Here is a 22,985-nt window from a genome sequence, read left to right as displayed (position 1 = left end):
AACAAAAGTAGACCCTTTTTTCCTTCTTTAAACGACAGAAACCCTAAGAACCTTCACCATGAGCGAGATGGGATTTATGGTACAGCCACAAAAGAGAAGAAACGGATAACTTCGGAGGTTAATCATGCGGTGGCCTATCTGAACCTGTGTTTTGAGGACGCCAGTCAGGCCCCGCCAGCTGTCCCCAGCATCAGGAAGGACAACACTCCCCAGCTGGCTGAAAACTCCCGCCGCCCGCGCCCGAGCCGGACTCGGAGAGCACGCGGGGCGGGGGCGGTCCCCGGCAGGAGGTAACTGGAAACCACACTACCCAGAGTGCTGTGCGCAGGCGCGGGCGAGAGGACGCCGGGCGCCGGCTGGGCTCGGCGAGGCCGCGCACAGGGGCGCGTGTCCGTCGGGTGCTCGCGCGGGGCCGGTGCGGCGCCGTCCGGGGTTGCAGGAACCTGGCAGCCCGGCTGCATCCTTGGCGAGGCCCGGGACGGGGGCGGGGGTGGGGAACCGAGCGGAGGGAACCAGCCGAGGACTGAGGTAACCGGGCTTTCGTCCCCCGCCCCCCCAACTCCCTCTTTTCTTTGTGCGGTGCTGTCCGCTCGTGCGAAGTCCTCCGTCACCTCAGCCCCGAGCCCAAATCGTAGCGCCGCCTGGGCTCGCGCCTGTGGCGGAGAAACTCCCCGAGTCCTGCACGCAGGAACCCAAACTCCCCTGCCGGGAGGGTTTGGGCCCCTTCAGCCGCTGCGCGGTTTCTGTCGCCCCCTCCCCCGTTTGTGGCCAGAGGCAAGGCGCGGGGTGGGGGGTAGTCGCGTTCCTCGAAGGGAACCCCGGTCTCCGACTCCCTCAGCCTGGCTCGTTCCTCAGGGTCTTTCGAAGAAGAGAGAGGCGGGCAGGTGCTTCGCGGGGTCCGGGCGAGGGCGGCATGTGGGGGCGGGCGGCCCGCGGACTGGGGCCCTGCGGTGAGGGACGCGCCGCCCGCGAGGGTCGGGGAGGCGGGCGCGGGTATCGGGGTCAGCCGCCGTCCGGGATGCTGGCCCTGGGGCCGTGCTGGCCGTCCGTCCGGAGGGTAACCCTCCGGGACTGGCCTGCCGGCGAGACTCATGGCCCCGGGGGTCTGGCTGGCGTGTGCTGGGGGCTTGCAGCTCGCCTTAGGTGGAGACCCTGCGGGGGGCGGGGGGGTGTCGAAGAGTGCCTTGGAGTTTGAGAGCAGAAACTGCAGCCTCTTTCAAAACACGCCTCTGCTCAGTGGAGTTGTTTCACAGCCCGGGATGCCTGCGCTTTCCTCCTTTTCACGCACTTCTGGGCTTCGTTAGCCTGCTGGTTTCCCTGAGAGAGGCGATTTATCTCCATCCTTCGCGCTTTCTAGCCTGGGGCTGGTCCTTGACTGGATTTGACAGTCCTAGCGTTTGGATTGCCTGAGTTTGAAAAGGTTTTTGTTTTGTTTTGTTTTGGTATGTTTTCCCACCTGGCAATGTTAGATCGGGTGACTTTAAGTAGGCTATTGAACTTTTTTTGTCAGGATTCTTTTCCATCTGTATTAATAGCGTAACTATGCTTGGCCATTTTAGCTTATGCTTATGTTATACTGCTTCGGGAGGATTCTTTGGGAAAATGTTCTTGCAAGAAGCTAGGTTGACACAGGTGTCTTATCTGCTGGTTGCACTTTTTCTTTCTTTGCATTCCCCCTCTCCCCCTCTCCACCCCGGTGAGGTTAATTAATTGTTGGGCTGTTGGTGTTCTTCATTCTCATAGACCGAGGAAATTCTTTTCCTCCGTCTCCCTCCAGTGTTGATCCTGCCAGAGAGTAGTCTTGGGTAAGCAGAGGACCTCAGCTAAGCGGTGGGTTATTTCATTGGCTGCAGCTTTTCCTCCCCCTCCCTACGAGCACCCATTCTTTTGTCACTCATCCCGTGACCTACTTCAGACTTTAGTCGCTGTATATATCGCCTTTAAGATACAGAGAGTATGAACATAAATAAATATCAAAAGAAATTTTAGGATACCATACTCAGCTATTGCTTAACTTCATGTTAACATTTCAAGTTGCCAATACTTTTAAAATCTTTTTAAAAACATTTATTTTTAATTGGAGTATAATTGCTTTGGGGCCTTCCTGGTGTCTCATCGGTAAAAAAAAAAAAAAAAATCTGCCTGCAATGCAGGAGGCGTGGGTTCCATCCCTGGGTGGGGAAGATCCCTAGAGAAGGAAGTGGCAACCCACTTCAGTATTCTTCCCTGGGAAATCCCATGGACAAAGGAGCCTGGTGGGCTTCCTGGGGTCACAAAAGAGTCTGACACGACTTACTGACTAAAAAAACAACAATAATTTCTTGACAATGTTATGCTGGTTTCTGCTGTACAACAGTGTGAAATCAGCTGTAAGTATGCGTATATCGCCTGCCTCCCACTCCTCTGGGTCATCACAGAGCATTTAGCTGAGTTTCCTATGCTATAAAGCAGCTTCCCACTATAGTGTGTATGTCAGTGCTGTTCTTAATTCATCCCCCTCTTCTTCCCCACCTCTGTCCACAAGTCTTTTCTCTGTGTCTTTATTCCTGCCCTATAAATAGGATCATCAGTATCATTTTTCTAGATTCTTTATAAAGCTGCTAATTCTTTTAACATTTGATAAGATTATTATTATTTTCTAAGATGGTAATATATTCTGTAATAATTGCACATTCTGTCTCCTGGCAGGAAATTTAATTCACAGCCACTGAGGATAATTTTTAAAAACATTGTTTCCTCACTTGTTAAGAAAGTGAGGTAGATATATTAGACTCCATATCCTTTATCAAAGTAGTTTATATTTAGAGGAATTTTAGGTTCATAGCAAATTTAAGTGGGAGGAACAGAGATTTCTCATATACTCTCTGCCCTCATATGCTCCTGCCTTGCCCCATGTAAGCAGTCTCCCCCTCTATCAAAATCCCTACAGCAAAAAGGTAAATTTGTTAGTAACCTACATTGATATACCATTACCCAAAGTTCAGAGTTTACATTAAGGTTCACTCTTGCTGTCTATTGAATATTCTGTGGATTTAGACAAATGACCTTTTTTCAAAAAATCAAGAACTCTAAAGAATTGTAGAGAACTGAAAATGGGTTTGTCATTTTGAAAAGATTAAAGGGACTATTTTGAATGTCCTAAAAATTAATTTCAAGAATTTTATGCTTTAAAACATTGGATATCTAAACTGGTTTTTTATATTTGAATTTTCAACAAAGGTTAATTATTTTTATATATTAAGAACTAAAGCGATGAGGAATAAATACTTCATAGAAGTAACAAAATGTCATGTCTTTCAGTCCTAAAACTCATTAGCTTGACCATTTCTTCACTATTCTGAAAAACATGTTTTATGTTAACCAATGAAGGAAGAAGAGATGGAACATTTAGAATAGACATTTGGGGATTTCCCTGGTAGTCCAATGGCTAGGACTCTGCGCTCCCAAGGCAGGGAGCCCAGGGTTGATCCCTGGTCAGGGAATTAGATCCCACATGCTGCAACTGAGAGTTCCAATGTTGCCTCTAAAGATACCACATACTGCAGTTGAGACCCAGCATAGTTAAAGTATACTTTTTTTTAAACTGATGTCAGTATTCGGGATATAACTACACTAAAATGTGACCCATTAGGCTTTTTTTTGATCTGTTTTCTTTGTCTGAAAGCCTTTTGTGGAAACATCAAAATGTAATAATGAGCTGGAACTAGACAGTTCTGGGTTAGAATACCAGCTCTTAATTTGTTGGCTGTGTGCCCACGGCAGGTTATTTTCTGAACCTATTTCCTTAAATGTAAAAGGGGGTAAAATACTAATTTTTATAACAGGTGAAGTCATTTTAGAAACTGTAAGGCACTATCGTTTATTGATATCATTAGTCACATGTTGTATTTCAGAATGCTGTCAGTTTATTTTTTGTTGAAAACTGCTTATGTAAGTACTATGAAACTTTTTTTTAAAGGCTATACAAGAGAATTCATTGTCTGTGAATAGTTTAGTTGATTCTTGTGAGTTAGAGGTAAAATTATGGAAGAGGGTCAAAGGGAAGAGAAAATTTCTACTTTGTCTCTGGTTCTTAACCTGGGTCTATGGATGTACCCATAAATGGTCTTCCAAGATTTCTGTGAATTCTGTGTATATTTCTGTTTTTCTGGAGAGAAGACCCACAGCTTTCAATGTATGTTTAAAAGGAGTTCACTACCCCTTTTTAAAAAAAAATGGGAGTGTAATAGCTTTACAATGTTGTGTTAGTTTCTGTTGTACAACGAAGTGAATCAGGTATGTGTATACATATATTTCCTCCCTCTTAGACCTCTCATCCATCTAGATCATTGCTGAGCTTTCTGTGCTGTATAATAGCTTCCCACTAGCTATTGATACATGTAGTGTGTGCACACACACTATATATATAGTTATATGCTACTCTCTCTCTCTCTCTCTCTATATATATATATAATGCTACTCTCTCAATTCATCCCACCCTCCTCTTCCCCTCTGTGTATCCACATGTCAGTTTCCTATGTTCTGTGTCTCTATTCCTGCCCGGCTAATAAGTTCATCTGTATCATTTTTCTAGATTCCACATACATGTGTTAATATACAATAATTGTTCTTTCTGAGTTGTCAGAATGAGAACACTGTACGACAGACTCTAGGTTCATCTACATCTTTACAGATGACCCAACTGTGATCCTTTTTATGACTGAGTAATATTCTATTGTATATATGTATCTTCTTTATCCATTCATATGTCGATGGACATTTAGGTTGCTTCCATGTCCTGGCTGTTGTAAATAGTGCTGCAGTGAGCATTGGGGTACATGTGTCTTTTTGAATGATGGTTTTGTAATCTATTCTGTAATAATTGCGCATTCTGTATCCTGTCAGGAAATTTAATTCACAGCCACTGAGGGTAATTTTTAAAAACACTATTTCCTCATTTCTTAAAAAGAAAGTGAAGAAGATATATTATACTCCACACCCTTTATCAAAATACTTTACGTTTAGAGCAATTTTAGATTTATTGCAAATTAAGTAGGGGAACAGAGATTTCATATACCCTCTGCCCTCATATGCCCCCTGCTTTGCCCCATATATGCACAGTCTTCCCACTATCAAAATCCCCACACCAAAAAGGTACATTTGTTACAGTCAGTGAACCTACAATGATATACCATTACCCAAAGTCTAGAGTTTTACATTAAGGTTCACTCTTAGTGTCTGTTGTATATTGTGTGGATTTAGACAAATGACCCTTTTTCAAAAAAAAAGAACTCTTAAAGAGTTAGAACTGAAAATGGGTTTGTCATTTTGAAAAGATTAAAGGGACTATTTTGAATGTTGGGATTCTCCGGGCAAAAATACTGGCGTGGGTTGCCATTTCCTTCTCCAGAGGATCTTCCCAACCCAGGGATCGAACCTGAGTCTCCCGCATTGCAGGCAGACTCTTTACCATCTGAGTCACTGTGGAAGCCCCCAAATTAATTTCAAATGGCTTTTGTGTATTAAAACATCGGATATTTAAACTGGTTTCTTATATTTGAATTTTCAACAAAGGTTAATTATTTTTATATATTGAGAACTAGAGAGATGAAGGAGAATAAATGCCTCTTAGAATAACAAAATGCCCTATTTTTCAGTCCTAAAACTCCTTAGCTTGACCATTTCTTCACTTTTCTGAGAAATATGTTTTTGTGTTAACCAGTGAAGGAAGAATAAATGGAACATTTAAAATATACATTTTTTTTACACTAATGTCAATATTCAAGATATAACCATATAAAATGTGACCCATTAGGTTTTTTTTTTTTTTAATTATTTGTCTGAAGGGCTTTTGTGGAAGCATCAGAATATAATAATGTATTGAACTCAGTTCTGAAACTAGACAACTCTGGTTTAGAATATCAGCTTTTCACTTTTGGCTGTGTGAACCAAAAATGGTCTTCCAAGAATCTGAATTCTGTGTGTACTTGTGTTTTTTCCTGGGGAGAAGAACCAAAGCTTTCAACATACGTTTAAAAGGAGTTCACAACCTTTTTTAACAGAACCATTTAGATAACAACCATTAGCTTCAGTTATCTAGGTTTCTGTACTAGATTTTTTGCATACTATTTTCAAAATTAGTGTTTTTGAGAAAAAGTGAACAGAATTGTGTGTGTGTGTATGCAGATAATTTTTGAAGCACTGCGAATGCCTGTTTTTCTTCTAGAACTGGAGGTTGATATTTTTGATGTAGTATGTTGATAGCAGTCAAAGTACTGCTGCTTAACCTGGAGTACATACCACTGATTGATCCATTACTGTTAGTGAGTTAATTTCCATGCCTCCCTCCACCCCTCTAGTGTTGATGGGCAGCAGACTGCGTGGCGAAACATGCACCCTAGTACCATCCAGCACATTGGAATAGTATTTTGAAATGTTAAAAGATAACTTGGTTTGTTTATCCTAAAATCTAGATTTTTTTTTTCTTTTCTCAACAAAATACTAAAATGCTAATGAAAATTAAGTATTTTTTCTTCCAAGCTAGGTGATGATATTTATATTGTATATTTCTGGTGTGATATTTCATCTTATATAACACAGAGTATGAAGTTCTATTGAATCCTAATTGATGATCATTTTAAGGTTCAGCACTACTAGTTTGGAAAGAATATGAAATTTATAATCAGCTTATGTAGATTAGATGGTGATTTGTGATTTTAATTATGACATTTAAAATTGATATTATTTGCATTTTGTGAATTTCAGAAGTATGTTAGAGTTCTAAGATTGAGTTCATTCTTGTAATAGAGTTTGGAAGTAAGCTACATCAAACTGCCCTATTTTCTTTGTTAGTGATAGGTTGCTGAACTATAGGGCTTTACAGTGTGAAGCCAACTTCTGTTTCTGGGTCAATTACTGGTAGCAGCACAAGGTCTAAAGACTGAGATGGATCAAGTGATGGTATACCAACTTATGAATGAATCTGTTCAGTGGAGTAATGTGTTTTTGTCTTTTTGAGTTTTCTTTTTTCTTTGATATTGGTATTTTCATTTGATATCTGAATGCTTTTTCACAGTTCAAGGTTTTAAATAAATAGTTGGGAAATTAGTAGCAGAATTGTGTTCAACTCTCTAGACTTGCACTTTTTATAAAATCTGAGAGGTCTATATAGATCTCAAAGATCAATTAGAGGTGAATATCAGCATTTGCATAGTACCACATATATATATTTGTCACTATGCTGCATCTTTTGTTATTTTGTTGCAGAGGATTGCTTATTTCTTGAATAATGAAAGTGTGAGTTTAATTAATTAGAAATGGAAAACAAAAGAATCATTTTAGCAAAAATTTTACCTGTGGAAATACTGTCACATTAAAAAGATCAGTGTTTTTATAAGGGAAAAGAATCTGAAAAAGAAAAACATGTAACTGAGTCACTTTGCTCTTCACCTGAAACTAACACAACATTGTATATTCACTAAAGGTCAGTGATTTTATGTGTATTTTCTTACTCTTAAACTTTAAAAATATTAAAAAACATTTTCTCTCTGGGGAGAATATTATATCCATATTGTGGTTCCATAATCTAAACATACCATGCAAGATGTACAAAGACAGAATTAATGCTGTCTTCAGCCTCCTGTTAAGAGTTTTGGCTGTACAGTCATGCATGCCTGTGTTGAGACCTAGGCATTGCCACTTAATACGCTGTGTGACCTTGGGTAGGTTTCTTAACGTCTCTGAGCCTTATTAGCAACAGCTATAAATATAGTAATAATACTGCTTTGAATTATCCTGAGGATTGAATAAATGTGAAATATCTTAACTCAAATAATAGCACTTGCTTATATAGCTTATGTGCCAGACAGTTTATTAACTCATTTAGTCCTTGTAACAATCTTAAGAAGTTTGTATTGCTGCTTTCCTCATTTTTACAGGTGAAGAAACTGAGGCTAATAAAAGATTATGTAACCTAACCAGAGTCATAGTCATACATGCAAAGTAGATAGTAAGTACTCAGCTAATGCTGATTGTTGTATCCAGGGGTCCCCAACCTCCAGGCCTCAGACCAGTACCTGCTGTCCGATCAGTGCCAGAATTAAATTAAAGTGTACAATAAATGTAATGCACTTGAGTCATCCTGAAACCACCCTGTTTCCAGTTCATGGAAAAAATTGTCTTCCATGAAACTGGTTCCTGGTGCCAAAAATGGTTGGGGACTACTGGTTGTATCGATAGTTTTTTTTTTTTTTTTTAAAGAAAGGCTTAGAGCAATATAACCAGTTCTCATCTTTTGCTATAGTGCAAAATGCATCTGAATGTAGATCACTATATAGCATATTGTATTTCTTTGCTGGAAAAAATGTTGATTGGAGGATTGTGTTCCTCACCGAGGACTGAGGATCACATAATTTATAAAAGTAATAGTGTCAGTTTATTGAATGCTTACTGTGAACTAGATACAGGGCTAAGAATTAATACATTACATATATTACTTCATTTATTCTTCACAGTAGTCTTAACAGTACGCTCAGAGTGGTTTTAAGTAACTTGCCTAAGGTTATACAGCTAATGGGACTCTGAAAACTGGCTCTTAAGTCTGCTATTAACTGCTAGTTTTTGTGCCTTGTGTTAAATACAACTATAGTTTTCTCTAAAAAAAAAAGGCAACAAGTTAGTTTTAAATAGAAAAAAAGTACTTGCATAGTTTAGAACTAGAAGTACACAGGCTCTCTGTATCCGCAGATTCCATATATGTAAATTCGAGGAAACGCGGATGAAAACATTCAGGGAAAAAAAAATTCCAGAAAATTCCAAAAAGCAAAACTTGAATTACCTGCACACTGGTGACTTATTTACATAGCATTTACATGGTATTGTTGTTTATTGTTCAGTTGCTAAGATATGTTTGACTGTTTGCAACCCCAGAGAGGATTTAAAGTAAATGAGAGGAGGTTGTACAAGGTTATATGCAAATACCATGCATGCCATTTATGTAAGGGACTTAAGCATCCTTGATTTTGGTATGAAGGGCTGTGTCCTGGAACTAATGCCCCAGGATACTAGGGGACAGCTGTAAACAGTGATTACCCAAATCTGTGGTCTCTTAGGCCAAGCCTAGCTTGCTGCTGGTTTTGTAAAGTTTTATTGGAACACAGCTACTCTCATTACTTTATGTATTTATCTGTGGGTGCTTTCCTACTGCACTGGCATGGTTGAGTAGTTGTGACAGAGTCTGGATGGTGCATAAAGCCTGAAATATTTACTGTCTGGCCCTTTATAGGAAAAGATGCTGACCCCTGACCTAGACCAACACTGTTCTTTTATAAATGAAGAAACTGAGACGTGAGAGATTAGGTAACTTCCCAGTAATGCAGCTAGTTAAAATCCAGTTCCCCTAATACCTCCCTCACTGTTTTTTCCCCTATACCATGCTACTTCTTAAGCCTTATAAAATCAACAAGTGTATCATATGATCGTTATATGAGGAACTGTAAAGTACTCTGAAATATTATTATATATAAGAATATTTAACCTAGTTAAAACAGACATGCTAGCTATAGTAAGAGGAAATATTTGGTCATTTTTCTTAGAATTTGAAGAGCTTTGGGAATATACTTTGTATGGCCCATGCCTTAAAGGTCTGTGGCTAGTTTTAAACTTACATTTTCTTATTTTACTCCATAAATTTCTCTGTAACCAAAAAAAAGAGGCTGTAGAATTTATTCATTAATTGGTTTGAAAACAGCAGTTCAAGTTAGAAGCATATCACATATACATTTTTAAAAAGATCGTATAATTTGTACCTAGTTTTTTCTGCTTACTAGTACTTTATCCGTGGGCATTTTTAAGCACTGAGGTGATGTGATCAGATTTGAATTTGGGGATGATAACTTGCAGCAGTAACAAGGATGTGAGAGAAGAGGCTGTGGGGAGGCTGTGAGATGATGGGGCCTGTGAGTGAAGTGCTGTGGCTAGAGAAGCAAGGCCAACAGTATGAGGAAAAGTTAGGGAGTAGAGTTATAACCTAGTTATGAAACTAGATTATAGTTGGATAAGTGGAATGGGAGCTTTGAGTACATATAAGCTATTGCATTTTTAATGGGGAGCCTTCTTGATCACCAAGGCTAGTTTAGATTCTCCCATGTTACCCAGTGTATCTCCCTACTATTGCCTTAACCGCAGTATTGTGACCACTTGTTTGTGTCCCAAAGGGATGACTCAAGCTCCTTAATAGTAGGAATTACGTCTTATTCATCTTTTTTGGGGGGAGCGGGGGACTTATTTTAGATAACTTAAAAAATTAGATTATGCTTGTGCATAAATTTTTTTTTCCTTCTGGAGGAGGGCATGGCAACCCACTCCAGTATTCTTGCCTGGAGAATCCTATGGACAGAGGAGCCCGGGGGGCTATAGTCCACAGGGTCGCAAAGAGTCAGACACGACTGAAGTGACTTAGCAGGCGTGCTTTTTTTTTTTTTTTAAGGAAAATATAAGAGATAGACCGGATAAGGTATTCCTGAATTTCTTCATATTTAGGGTCTGGCTCTTGCAGCATTTTAAGAAGTCTTGTTTTTTCCATACATTACAACCTCCTAGTCCATCTACAACATGGATGATGCAACCTTCCGTTAGCGTGCTGTATCATCTGCTGAGGGGTTTTCTTTTAGGCCACCAGCACCATCCTTCTAATTTTGGAGCAAGTACTTCTTGGTGTGTAATGCATGTTATTTTTGCATGTATCTTGGTAGCAAAATGTAATTCAACCTCACCTATTCTGACTGCTTTTCTTGAGCCCCTTTAAATAATTTTCTTCAGACACTATAGTGAAAACTAGTTTGTGAATCAGTACCTTGGTAAAGACAACAGAAATGAATGACTAGAAAAGTGAAATTTAAAAAGATACACAAAATGCAAACTTCAATTTTTATGAAATTCAACAGACATACAATTATTGTCAAATACAACTTTGTTCTAAGAGTTTCTAGGCACTTGATTTTTGTACCTACCTCGTTGAAGTGTGTTTAAAAAAAAATACGGACCAGACCCACTTTGAATAGCACTGCTCTAATGCCCTTTTTTGTTGCTTTGCGTGTTCACCTGTGAATTTCCAGAACCTGCAATATAACATCTGATGACTGACTGAATGATTAAATATAAGGCGAATGGTATTTATCCTTAACACTGACAGTGTTTGGGTTTTTTTGTGAAATGTTATAAAACCACATGACCAGTATATATCATATCCTTTAGTATATATGTGTGTGTGTGTGTTGGCTTATGTGTTTATCTTGTTAAGACAAAAGGAGTTCCCAAACTCCTAAGAGAAGACTGATTCTCATATAGCCATGGTAACAATTAGTCATCAGAACCAGTTTGAAATTGGCTTACTTAATAAATGACAGTTCTTTAGCGCTGGTTTTAAGTCTGTTTAATGAATCAGTAACAACGTAGTGAATAAGATTTTGCAAGCCTCTGAAAGCTCACCAGCCACTAAGCACCACACTCCCTTCCAAGCTGAGATTAGCGGTGTGCTCTACTCAGAGAGAGTGTGCTTGACCAGCAGGGCTCTCACTGGAGTATATAATAATTCTTACTTAGCTTTGTGTTTTGTTTCATATATTGAATGGGAAGTATCCCAATTTTGGACACTTGGAAACAAATTATTGGTGAATTAATTTTTTAGTAGACTTCGTTTTTATTCAGATAATTATCATTTGTTATTTGAGTACAACCCTGTGACTTTTCTGACATTCTTAAGTAAAAATAATAATAGAGACTCTTTAAGAGTTCACAAATGTAGTTCACGAATTAGATAAAATTCAAGTCCTTTTTAAAGCAAGTTATTTTATACTAGACTTTTAAACTATTATGATTGTAATAAATGCAGTGGTCTAAATCAAACAGGCAATGATTATGGGTAGTGGAACTGGAGTAGAATGCCTTTTTAATAAAACAGACCCTAAAATAGAAACATCTTACAAAATATTCAGTATAGTGAAAATGTTGTTTAGGGATCCTGAAAATGACAGTAGTGTTTAACAAGCAGACATAACAAATAACAATTGTCTCTAATATATGCTAAGAAAAACGTTTTTTTGTAAGTCATAGTAGTAAATTCTTAGAAGTTATTTGTATCTTTAATGAGTAGGAACTACTGAAGCTTGTCAATTCAGTTTGTCAAAGAAGCAGATTCTCCTTTAATTATTGGCACAATATATTTTCTTCTGGATCATCTGATTCAAAATTTAAAATCTTGGTGCACAGCAACTAGAGAGTAGCTCCCGCTTCTTGCAGCTAGAGAAAGCCCATGCACAGCAACAAAGACCCAGGGCACCCATAAATAAATGAAATTAAAATTTTTTAAATCTCTGCTATTTGCTTTTGTTTAAAAAAAAAAAAAAGAGGAAATAATGAGTGTAGCTTAATTTTTTCTGACTTAAAAGTTAAAAAATGAATTTAACATATTAATCTTTGTAATGAAATAATTGAAAAATGTCTTTGCTAAGTGACATCCTTTGTGATTATGGTTAAAATAATACATCCAGAATTCAGGGTTAAAGTAATTTAATTATATGTTGATTTAGATAATAGAAAAAGAGTCTCCAGGGTTCATAACTATTCTGTTTGTTTGGAAAGTATTTTTAGTACCTCTGCTAACTGTATGCTGTGCTCAACATGGGCCTAGTAGAAGTGAGTAGAAATTGCCTATGTTTTGCGGACTCAGTGTTACTGGAAATACTAATAGTAATCAGGCAATTATTACAAGTATTATAAATTTGAATAAAGGTTGAGTATGGTATAACAACAGACTGGTTCCAAATAGGAAAAGGAGTTCGTCAAGGCTGTATATTGTCACCCTGTTTATTTAACTTACATGCAGAGTACATCATGAGAAACGCTGGACTGGAAGAAACACAAACTAGAATCAAGATTGCCGGGAGAAATATCAATAACCTCAGATATGGAGATGACACCACCCTTACGGCAAAAAGTGAAGAGGAACTCAAAAGCCTCTGGATGAAAGTGAAAGTGGAGAGTGAAAAAGTTGGCTTAAAGCTCAACATTCAGAAAACGAAGATCATGGCATCTGGTCCCATCACTTCATGGGAAATAGATGGGGAAACAGTGGAAACAGTGTCAGACTTTATTTTTCTGGGCTCCTAAATCACTGCAGATGGTGACTGTAGCCATGAAATTAAAAGACGCTTACTCCTTGGAAGGAAAGTTATGACCAACCTAGATAGCATATTCAAAAGCAGAGACATTACTTTGCCAACAAAGGTTCGTCTAGTCAAGGCTCTGGTTTTTCCTGTGGTCATGTATGGATGTGAGAGTTGGACTGTGAAGAAGGTTGAGCACCGAAGAATTGATGCTTTTGAACTGTGATGTTGGAGAAGACTCTTCAGAGTCCCTTGGATTGCAAGGAGATCCAACCAGTCCATTCTGAAGGAGATCAGCCCTGGGATTTCTTTGGAAGGAATGATGCTAAAGCTGAAACTCCAGTACTTTGGCCACCTCATGCAAAGAGTTAACTCATTGGAAAAGACTCTGATGCTGGGAGGGATTGGGGGCAGGAGGAGAAGGGGACGACAGAGGATGAGATGGCTGGATGGTATCACTGACTCGATGGACGTGAGTCTGAGTGAACTCCGGGAGTTTGTGATGGACAGGGAGGCCTGGCATGCTGCGATTCATGGGGTCGCAAAGAGTTGGACACGACTGAGCGACTGATCTGATCTGATCTGATGGTATAATCCGCTTTATAAGTACAATGAAAAAGATATTCATTTGTTACAGGAGCACAGAGGAAGTACACCCAATCCAGGCTAAGAATAAGGGAGATATTTTTAGGGCCTTTTTGAGCAAATAAACCTGAGTTGAGTCTTATAAAAATGAGTTAAGAGTCAGCTGGGAAGGATGGATGTTGCTTTAAGGGCATTTCAAAATGAGAAGATAGCCTGAACAAAGACAGAAAGATAGCATGAAGTGTGTAGAGAATTATATGCAGTCAGGTTTTTCTCTGCACAACATAAGGTGGGGTTTACCATCTTATTTCACAAATATACACAAGTTAATTTTGATAAATACACATTCTCTGTCAACTTTAAGATGTGGCTCTGAAATTAATCAGAAACCACTGTAAAATAAAATACTTTCTATCATTTAAAGTCTTCATCTAACTGAATTGTAAAGAGTACAAACCAAACTTCTTTTAAGGAAGCTTGAGTCTCCTAGCACTGTTGCTGCCTGTAGTAGGTACTGCATCAGTAACTGTATAGCTCTGAGTTGTCTTTAGAGGTGCTTTCAGTCCAAGTGCTTCTCTTGTCATGGAGCACAGGCTCTAGAGTGCACAGGCTCAGTTGTTGATACGCGGGCTTAGTATTAGTAGCCCTGTGGCATGTGGGATCTTAGTTCCCAGACCAGGGGTCAAACCTGTGTACCCTGCATTGGAAGGCAGATTCTTAACCACTGGACTACCAGAGAAGTCCTCAGAGTGCCATTTAGAATTCTTTCTACTAGTATAAATGCAAAGAAGTTTGAAAACCAGTATAAAGTGGACCGACTTATCACAGTTGTACCTTTATGCTTTTGCTGTAAGTCCTCTTTTCTCTGATTATTGCAAGTTGTTGTGTTTACATGTAAAAAAAACCACATTTTTGTTAGGTATTTTCTGCAGTGAATCAGTAAAACCTATGTTCTTCTTTTTGAAGTACTTTAGTCTTCAGCTGTTGGTTGATATGACTTTATTGGCACTTAGAGGAACAAAAAAATGATCTTAACTTCCTACCTGTTTTAGTGCCATAAGGTACCAGTGCTAAGTCACTTCAGTCATATCTGACTCTTTGCCACCCTATGAACCATAGCCTGCCAGTCTCCTCTCTCCATGGGATTCTCCAGACAAGAATACTGGAGTGGGTTGCCATGGCCTCCTCCAGGGGATCTTCCCAGCCCAGGAGATTGAACCCAAGTCTCTTACGTCTCCTGCATTGGCAGGCGGGTTCTTTACCACTAGTGCTACCTGGGAAGCCCCATAATGTACCAGAGTGTGATAGAAAAAGACTCGGTGGACCATCCCTCTTTTTTTCTGTTGTGTTTATAAACTCTTACATCACCGACTCAGTGGACATGAATTTGAGTAAACTCTGGGAGATAGTGAAGGACACTGAAGCCTTGGGTGCTACAGTCCATGGGGTCACAGAGTCGGACACGACTTAGCGACTGAACAACAAATATTTGGGGAAGGAGTATCTTTTTTTTCTTTCTAAGAGAATCTTAGGTACATTAAAAATAATTCTGGGTTAGAGTTTAGGTGGAGTTACACTTTAACTCATTACAAATTTGTGTTCTTTAAAGAACTTAGCTGACTGATGAGACTTATAGAGTGAAGTGTTTTACAGTAAATATTCTTTTCCTGTTCCTGGCTTCCTGTTCTATTATATATAACAAAATTTTTTAAAAATTCAAGACACTGAATTATTTAAATACACCATTAAAAAAATTTTTTTTTTTTTTTTTGGCTACACCAGAGGTCTTGTGGGATCTTGGTTCTTCAGCCAGGGATCGAACCTTCACCCCCTGCATTGGGAGCATGGAGTCTTAACCATTGGACCTCCAAGGAAGTCCCTAAAAAGACCATTTTAAAATAATTTGGTATGAAAGTTTTTGAGCTCTTGTCTCTTGCCCAAATCTAACATCAAATATAAAAGCAATTTTATGAAAATGAGTATTTGCTAATACCCTTTTGATAGAGCAGTCCTCTGACAAGGGAAATTATTTTATGACCATAATAAAACTTTCTACTAGACAGAGCTAGAGTAGTTTGATATAAGGGGGAAAATGTGTGATAGTTTTAAATTGAGTATATTTAAACCTAGTGAAGTTTAAATGAGATAGTAATGATCCCTACAGTCACAGTACCCACTTAGGACATGAAATACAGTATGACAAAAGTTCTAGATGAAAGAAGACTCATGAGGCTAACCAGTAATGGAGAACTGACTCGGTTTTTTTAAATTTGGGGGAAAAAACACCCAGCCCACAAGAATCAGGTTAATTCAGTCACATATGATGCAAGCTCATGTGGGTAAGATAAATGGGTGTCTTTGAGACAAAATCTCAGTTCACACTGTTAGGTAGATAAGTCTAAAACACAAGAGGACAGTGAACAAACTAGAGAAGTACAGTCTATGTTCATAGAAGGGAGATCACGTCTTATTGGGAGAATTAGAGACGTCGTGGAAGAAACATTACTTAATAAACTAGGCCTTCACATCCTTCTGCATGCGGAGAATCTTTGAGGGCTTGTGCGTATACTTGAGGAAAGTGGAATAATGACATCTGTGAAATAGTAGAAGAATGAACTGAATCAGAACTGAACTGAAACCCTAGCTTCCACAATTTTCTACCTGTGTGACAGGGCAAGTTAGGGATGTTTAGGCCATCTGTAGTGTTGTGGATGTGCGTGCTAAGTCGCTTCAGTTTGTGTCCAACTCTGCGACGCTATGGACTGCCACCCGCCAGGCTCCTTTGTCCATGGAATTCTCCAGCCAAGAATACTGGAGTGGGTTACCATGCCCTCCTCCAGGAGATCCTCCTGACCCAGGGATCAAGCTCAGTGTCTCCTGCATTGGTAGGTTGGTTCTTTACCACTAGTGCCACTTCGTGATGCTTAAATGAGAGTATAGTCAGCCCTCTGTGTCTGTGGATTCTGTGTAAACGGAGGGCCAACTGTATTCTACCATTTTGTATAAGACAGTTGAGCATCATCTGGTTTTAGTATCTGAGGGAGGTTCTTGAACTACTCCTCTGTGGATACTGAAGGACAGCTGTATCTGTAAGATTTCTGGGAAAATACGTGACACTCGGTGGTTTAGTAAGTAGTGTTTCCCCTTCTTTTTCCTATTTTATGTCAAAAATTAGTGGAGGAAAAGATTGGAAGGTAGGCTGGAGTCAGAGCAAGAAGAGCCTTGAACGCCTGGATAAGCTGCTGAAATGCATAACATTAAGCAGCTTGGAAGTGACACAGCCACATAAGTCTGGTGGTCCTACGTAGATGTTTCGGGTTGGGATGGAGAGGCATAGTGACTGGTTAATGAAAGATGCAGGAGTCTGAATTAGAGTGCAGTGAAAGAGAGGAGAGTTTAGGGAGAGTAGGAAGAAAGACAAATGGGGGAGAGATTTTTCCCAAGTAGAAATCAGGGGAATTGAAATTAATAGGTTATGTAAATCAGAAAAGCAGTCAGATATGGCTCAGGTTTTTGAATGAGGGCAGCTGAAAAAATGGCATTGCCACTTGCAAAAGCAGAGGAATTAGAAAAAATAGCTGATTTTAGAGGGGAGAGGGTAGAGAATTTGACTTTTCATGTATTTTTTTGTTCTGTGATTCTCTTTCACTTGCGGTATGCTCTGAATCATAATGCAGGGATTAACAGCACAGACATTTGGAAAGTGTCCTGCTGGCTAGGTTTGAGTCCTGACTCTACCACTTAAAATTATTATATCCTTAGGGAATTGACCCTTTTGTCAGTATGTAGTGACACAACATAAAACTGCCCATCTAAACCATTTTTAAGTGTACAGTACATTAGTCTGTGTGGATCACAATCAAATGTGGAAAATTCTTCAAGAGATGGGAATACCAGACCACCTGACCTGCCTCTTGAGAAACCTATAAGCAGGTCACGAAGCAACAGTTAGAACTGGACATGGAACAGCAGACTGGTTCCAAATAGGAAAAGGAGTACGTCAAGGCTATATATTGTCACCCTGCTTATTTAACTTCTGTGCAGAGTACATCATGAGAAACGCTGGACTGGAAGAAGTACAAGCCGGAATCAAGATTGCCGGGAGAAATATCAATAACCTCAGATATGGAGATGACACCACCCTTATGGCAGAAAGTGAAGAGGAACTAAAAGCCTCTTGTTGAAAGTGAAAGAGGAGAATGAAAAAGTTGGCTTAAAGCTCAACATTCAGAAAACGAAGATCATGGCATCTGGTCCCATCACTTCATGGCAAATAGATGGGAAAACAGTGGCAGTCTTTATTTTTCTGGGCTCCAAAATCACTGCAGATGGTGATTGCAGCCATGAAATTAAAAGATGCTTACTCCTTGGAAGAAAAGTTATGACCAACCTAGACAGCATATTAAAAAGCAGAGACATTACTTTGCCAACAAAGGTACGTATAAAAAAAAAAGGTACGTATAGTCAAGGCTATGGTTTTTCTGTGGTCATGTATGGATGCGAGAGTTGGACTATAAAGAAAGCTGAGCACCAAAGAATTGATGCTTTTGAACTGTGGTGTTGGAGAAGACTCTTGAGAGCCCCTTGTACTGTAGATGGAGATCCAACCAGTCCATCCTAAAGGAGCTCAGTCTTGGGTGTTCATTGGACGGACTGATGTTTAAGCTGAAACTCCAATACTTTGGCCACCTGATGTGAAGAGCTGACTCATTTGAAAAGACCCTGATGCTGGGAAAGACTGAGGGCAGAAGGAAGAGGGGACGACAGAGGATGAGATGGCTGGATGGCATCACCGACTCAATGGACATGAGTTTGGGTGAACTCTGGGAGTTGGTGGTGATGGACAGGGAGGCCTGGCGTTTATGGGGTCACAAAGAGTCGGACACGACTGAGCAACTGAACTGACTGACTGACATTAGTCTTAAAACACTATGTACACATTGTTGTGCAACACATTTCTGGAACTTTCCATCTTGCAAAACAGAAATACGTATATCTATTGAACAATAACTCTTCTTTTTCCCCACCCCTCCGCCTCTGACAAACACAGTTTATTTTTTTCATGAGCATATGACTACTTTAGATACCAAGGGGGAAGGTGGAAGAGGGTGGGATGAATTGGGAGATTGGGATCGACATATATACACTACTGTGTATGAAACACATAACTAAGGGGAACCTGCCGTATAGCACAGAGAACTACTCAGTGCTCTATGGTGACCTAAATGGGAAAGAAATCCAAAAAGAGGGGATCTATATGTATATTTATAGCTGTTTCATTTTGCTTTATAATAGAAACTAACACAACATTGTAAAGCAACTATACTGCAGTAAAAATTACGTTAACTATTATCTTATGGTTTCTGGGAGTGAGGAATCTGGATACAACTCATCTGGGTCCTCTGCTTAGGATTTCACAAGGCTGCAGTGAGGGTGCTGACCTGTGTTATCATGTGGAGGCTTAACTGTGAAACAGTCTACTTCCAAATTCATTTAGAAAGTTGGGATAATTTCTTTGCAGCAGTGTGACTGAGGACCCTAATGTTTTACTGACAGGTGGAGAACTCCCTCCGATCCTGGGGATTGCCTGTAGTTTCTTGCTGCAGGGCTCTCTATCCATGGCACTTGGCTCCTTAAAGGCTTGCAGGTGACCCTCTCACTTCAGTCTGTTCAATCTTATATAATGCAACATAATCAAGCGAGTGACACTTCATCACCTTTCCATGTTCTGTTGGTTAGAAGCAAGTCACAGGTGGGTCTTATCCTCAGGATTATATGAAAGCATGACTCATGGGGGGGGTCACTGTTCTGTGTCCACCACAGTAACTTTAAGAAGATATTAATAACTATAATCTGTAATCTTACATTGGACATTTTGGTCCCTGTCAAAAGCTAGAAACAGTTGTTGATGCAATTAATAATAAAGAGGCTAATATAGGAAAAGACTAGTTAAGGTATTTATTGTTTTCAGAAACAACATAAGTGAAGCTTCCATGCTAATAATACCAGTATTTGCAACATGGTTTATAATTTCATAAGTGCTTGTAAATCCATTATTGCATTTGATTTAATTTTTAGAATAGTCTTATGAAGTAGATAGATATACCTGTTTACAGATGAATAAGGTTAGCAGGGCCCTCAAAAAAAAACCTCACACATAGCCAGTAAGTACATAATCACACATTTTAACTTAAAATCTCTTTGTTACTATCACTAAAGTAGAATGTAGCATAGAACTGTTCATGGTGTGAATACTCATCAAATATGCTTTGATAATAAGTAAATTTGACTTTATATAAATATAGTAAATTTGATATGAAAATAAATGAGATTTTATAATGCAAGTGTCTGTGTTTAGCAGCACTGTATCTCTAATCCTCAGAATATTTCTTTAAGATAAGTGGCTTCTCTGTTTCACAGATGAGATAACTAAAGTTTTAGCGGGTTGTCATTTGCCCAAGGTTATTCATTTGGTAAATGGTGGAACCATGAGCTGACTTCAAAATGTAGCATAAGCCTGTTTCAGTCAAAATACCCTCTATTTTTGCTTTGCGTCACTGGATAAAGTCTTTAAATTTTCCAGTTTATAGCTTCTGTTTTTGGAGGTAGTGCATTCCATGTCTTAAAAGTAATGTGCTCTTGAATTGTTCTCAAATTAGATATTTTAAATCATTTTTTAAATTTATTTATTTATGGCTGTGCTGGGTTTTTGTTGCTGTGCTGGCTTTTCTCCAATGTGGTGAGCAGGGGCCACTCTCTAGTTGTGATGTGTGGGCTTCTCATTGAGGAGGCTTCCCTTGTGGGGAGAACAGGCTTCAGGCGTGTGTTCTCAGTAGTTGCCGCTCCCAGGCTTGAGAGCACAGGCTCAGTGGTCGTGGTGCACAGACCTAGTTGCTCCGTGGCATGTGGGATCTTTGTGGATCAGGGATCCAACCCATGTCTGCATCATTGGCCGGTGGATACTTTACCACTGAGCCACCAGGGAAACCCCTAGATTTTTTTTATTGTGGTAAAATACACATAGCATAATACTGTTTTTAAGCGTATGTTTCAGTGGTATTAAATACATTCACATTGTTAGGCCATCTCCACTACCATCCATCCCTGTAACTCTTTTCATCTTATAAAACTGAAACTCTGTACCCACTAAATAAGTCCCCATTCTCCTCTCCCCACAGCCCTTGGCAATAGTCATTATACTTTCTGTCTTTATGATTTCACTATTTGTATCTCACATAAACTGAATCATACAGTCTTTTATTTGACTTATCTCACTTATCTTTAATGTTCTTAAACGTTCATCCACATTGTAGCAGAATAATATATTTATACCACATTTTGCTTATCCATTTATTTGTTTGTGGACACTTAGACTGCTATAGTGAATAGTGCTGCTCTGAACATGGGTTGTAAATATCTCTTTAAGACCTTGCTTTCAGACTCACAAAAGGGAAAGGACTAGGGAGGGATAAATTAGCAGGCTGGGATAACATATATATATATATATATAAAATAGATAACCAGCAAGACATACTGTATAGCACAGGGACCTATGCCTAGGATTTTGTGTTCCTTTGGATGTATGTCCAGAAGTGGAATTGCTGCATGATCCAGTAGTTCTATTTTAGATTTTTTGAGGAACTACCACACTGTTTTCCACAGTGGCGGTACCATTTTACACTTCCACCAACCGTACACAAGGGTTTCAGTTTTCTGTTGATCTTTGCCAACACTTGTGGGCTTTGGTTTCAGGGTAATGCTAGCCTCGTGGAACAAATGGGGAAGTGTTTCTTCCTCGTCAATTTTTTGGAAAAGTTTGAAAAGGAAGGTATTAGTTCTTCTTTAAATGTTTGGTAAAATGTACTGGTGAAGTCATAAGGTCCAGGGCTTTTATTTGTTGGGAGATTTTGATTACTGATCAGCCTCCTTACTAGTTATAGGCCATAGTTATAGAAATAGAAAACAGATTTTCTATTTCTTTGTAATTTAGTGTTGATAGGTTTTGTGTTTCTAGGGACTTGTCCTTTTCATCTAGGTTATCCAAGTTGTACAGTTCATAATTTTCTCTTACAGTGTTTTTTGATTCTTTAGAATCAGTAGTAATGTCCCCATTTTAATTTCTGGATATAGTGATTTGAGCCTTCTCTTTTTTCTTAGTCTATCTAGCTGAAGTTTTGTCAATTTTGTTTATCTTTTCGGAGAGCCAGCTTTTAGTTTGATCAGTTTTCCTCTGTTGTTTTTCTGTTCTCTATTTCATTTCTCTTTGCTCTAATCTTCATTATTTCCTTCCTTCTGCTAGGTTTGGGTTTAGTTTATTACTCTTTTTCTAGTTCCTGAAGTTTTAAAATTAGGTTGTTGATTTGAGATGTCTTTTTTTTCCCCCAAGTGTTTTAAAACTGTAAATTTCCCCTTGAGTGCTACTTTTGCTGCATCTCATGAGTTTAGCATGTTGTTTTCGTTTTCATTTGTCTCTAAGTATTTTCTAATTTTCCTGTGATTTCGTCTTTGATCCATCAGTTTACAATTATGTTAATTTCCACAATTTCATAAATTTTTCATTTTTCTGTTACTGATTTCTAAATTCATTGTGAAGTGATTAGAGAAGATACTTGGTGTGATACCTATCTTTTAAAATCTATTGAGTCTCAATTTATGGCCTAACATGTGGTCTCTTCTGGAAAATGTCCCATGTGCTTGCACTCAAGAAAAATGTGTATTCTGCTGTTGTTGAGTAGAGTATATGTTGAGTTCTGAATATGTCTGTTAGATCTCATTGGTTTATTATGTTAAGTCTATTGAAATCTTCAACTATTAACTGTAGGACTATTTCTCCATTTCTTAGCTTTAGTTCCATATATCTTCATGACTTGTCATTAATACGTGCCTCTTGAGAAATTTGTATGCAGGTCAGGAAGCAACAGTTAGAATGGACACTGGAACAACAGACTGGTTCCAAATAGGAAAAGGAGTACGTCAAGGCTGTATATTGTCACCCTGTTTATTTAACTTATATGCAGAGTACATCATGAGAAACGCTGGACTGGAAGAAACACAAGCCGGAATCAAGATTGCCAGGAGAAATATCAATGACCTCAGATATGCAGATGACACCACACTTATGGCAAAAAGTGAAGAGGAACTAAAAAGCCTCTTGATGAAAGTGGAGAGTGAAAAAGTTGGCTTAAAGCTCAACATTCAGAAAACGAAGATCATGGCATCCGGTCCCATCACTTCATGGCAAATAGATGGGGAAACAGT

At 39.1% G+C, this 22,985-nt stretch overlaps 1 protein-coding gene across 1 annotated transcript in view; it reads left to right on the top strand.

Annotated features, from left to right (window-relative positions):
* Positions 1–354: 354 nt before the first annotated feature.
* The window catches only part of KLHL8 (kelch-like family member 8), a 53,851-nt gene continuing 31,220 nt past the window's right edge, over positions 355–22,985 (top strand). The window contains exon 1 of the mRNA XM_010833780.1: positions 355–528. The gene's annotated coding sequence lies outside the window, so the exon portion shown is untranslated. The remainder of the gene's footprint in view (positions 529–22,985) is intronic.

The sequence above is a fragment of the Bison bison genome, unplaced genomic scaffold, assembly GCF_000754665.1.
Source record: "Bison bison bison isolate TAMUID 2011002044 unplaced genomic scaffold, Bison_UMD1.0 scf7180017863888, whole genome shotgun sequence".
In the NCBI taxonomy this organism is placed as follows: domain Eukaryota; kingdom Metazoa; phylum Chordata; class Mammalia; order Artiodactyla; family Bovidae; genus Bison; species Bison bison.
Note: the sequence above shows the minus strand (reverse complement) of the source record. Positions and strands in the feature narration are given on the sequence as shown.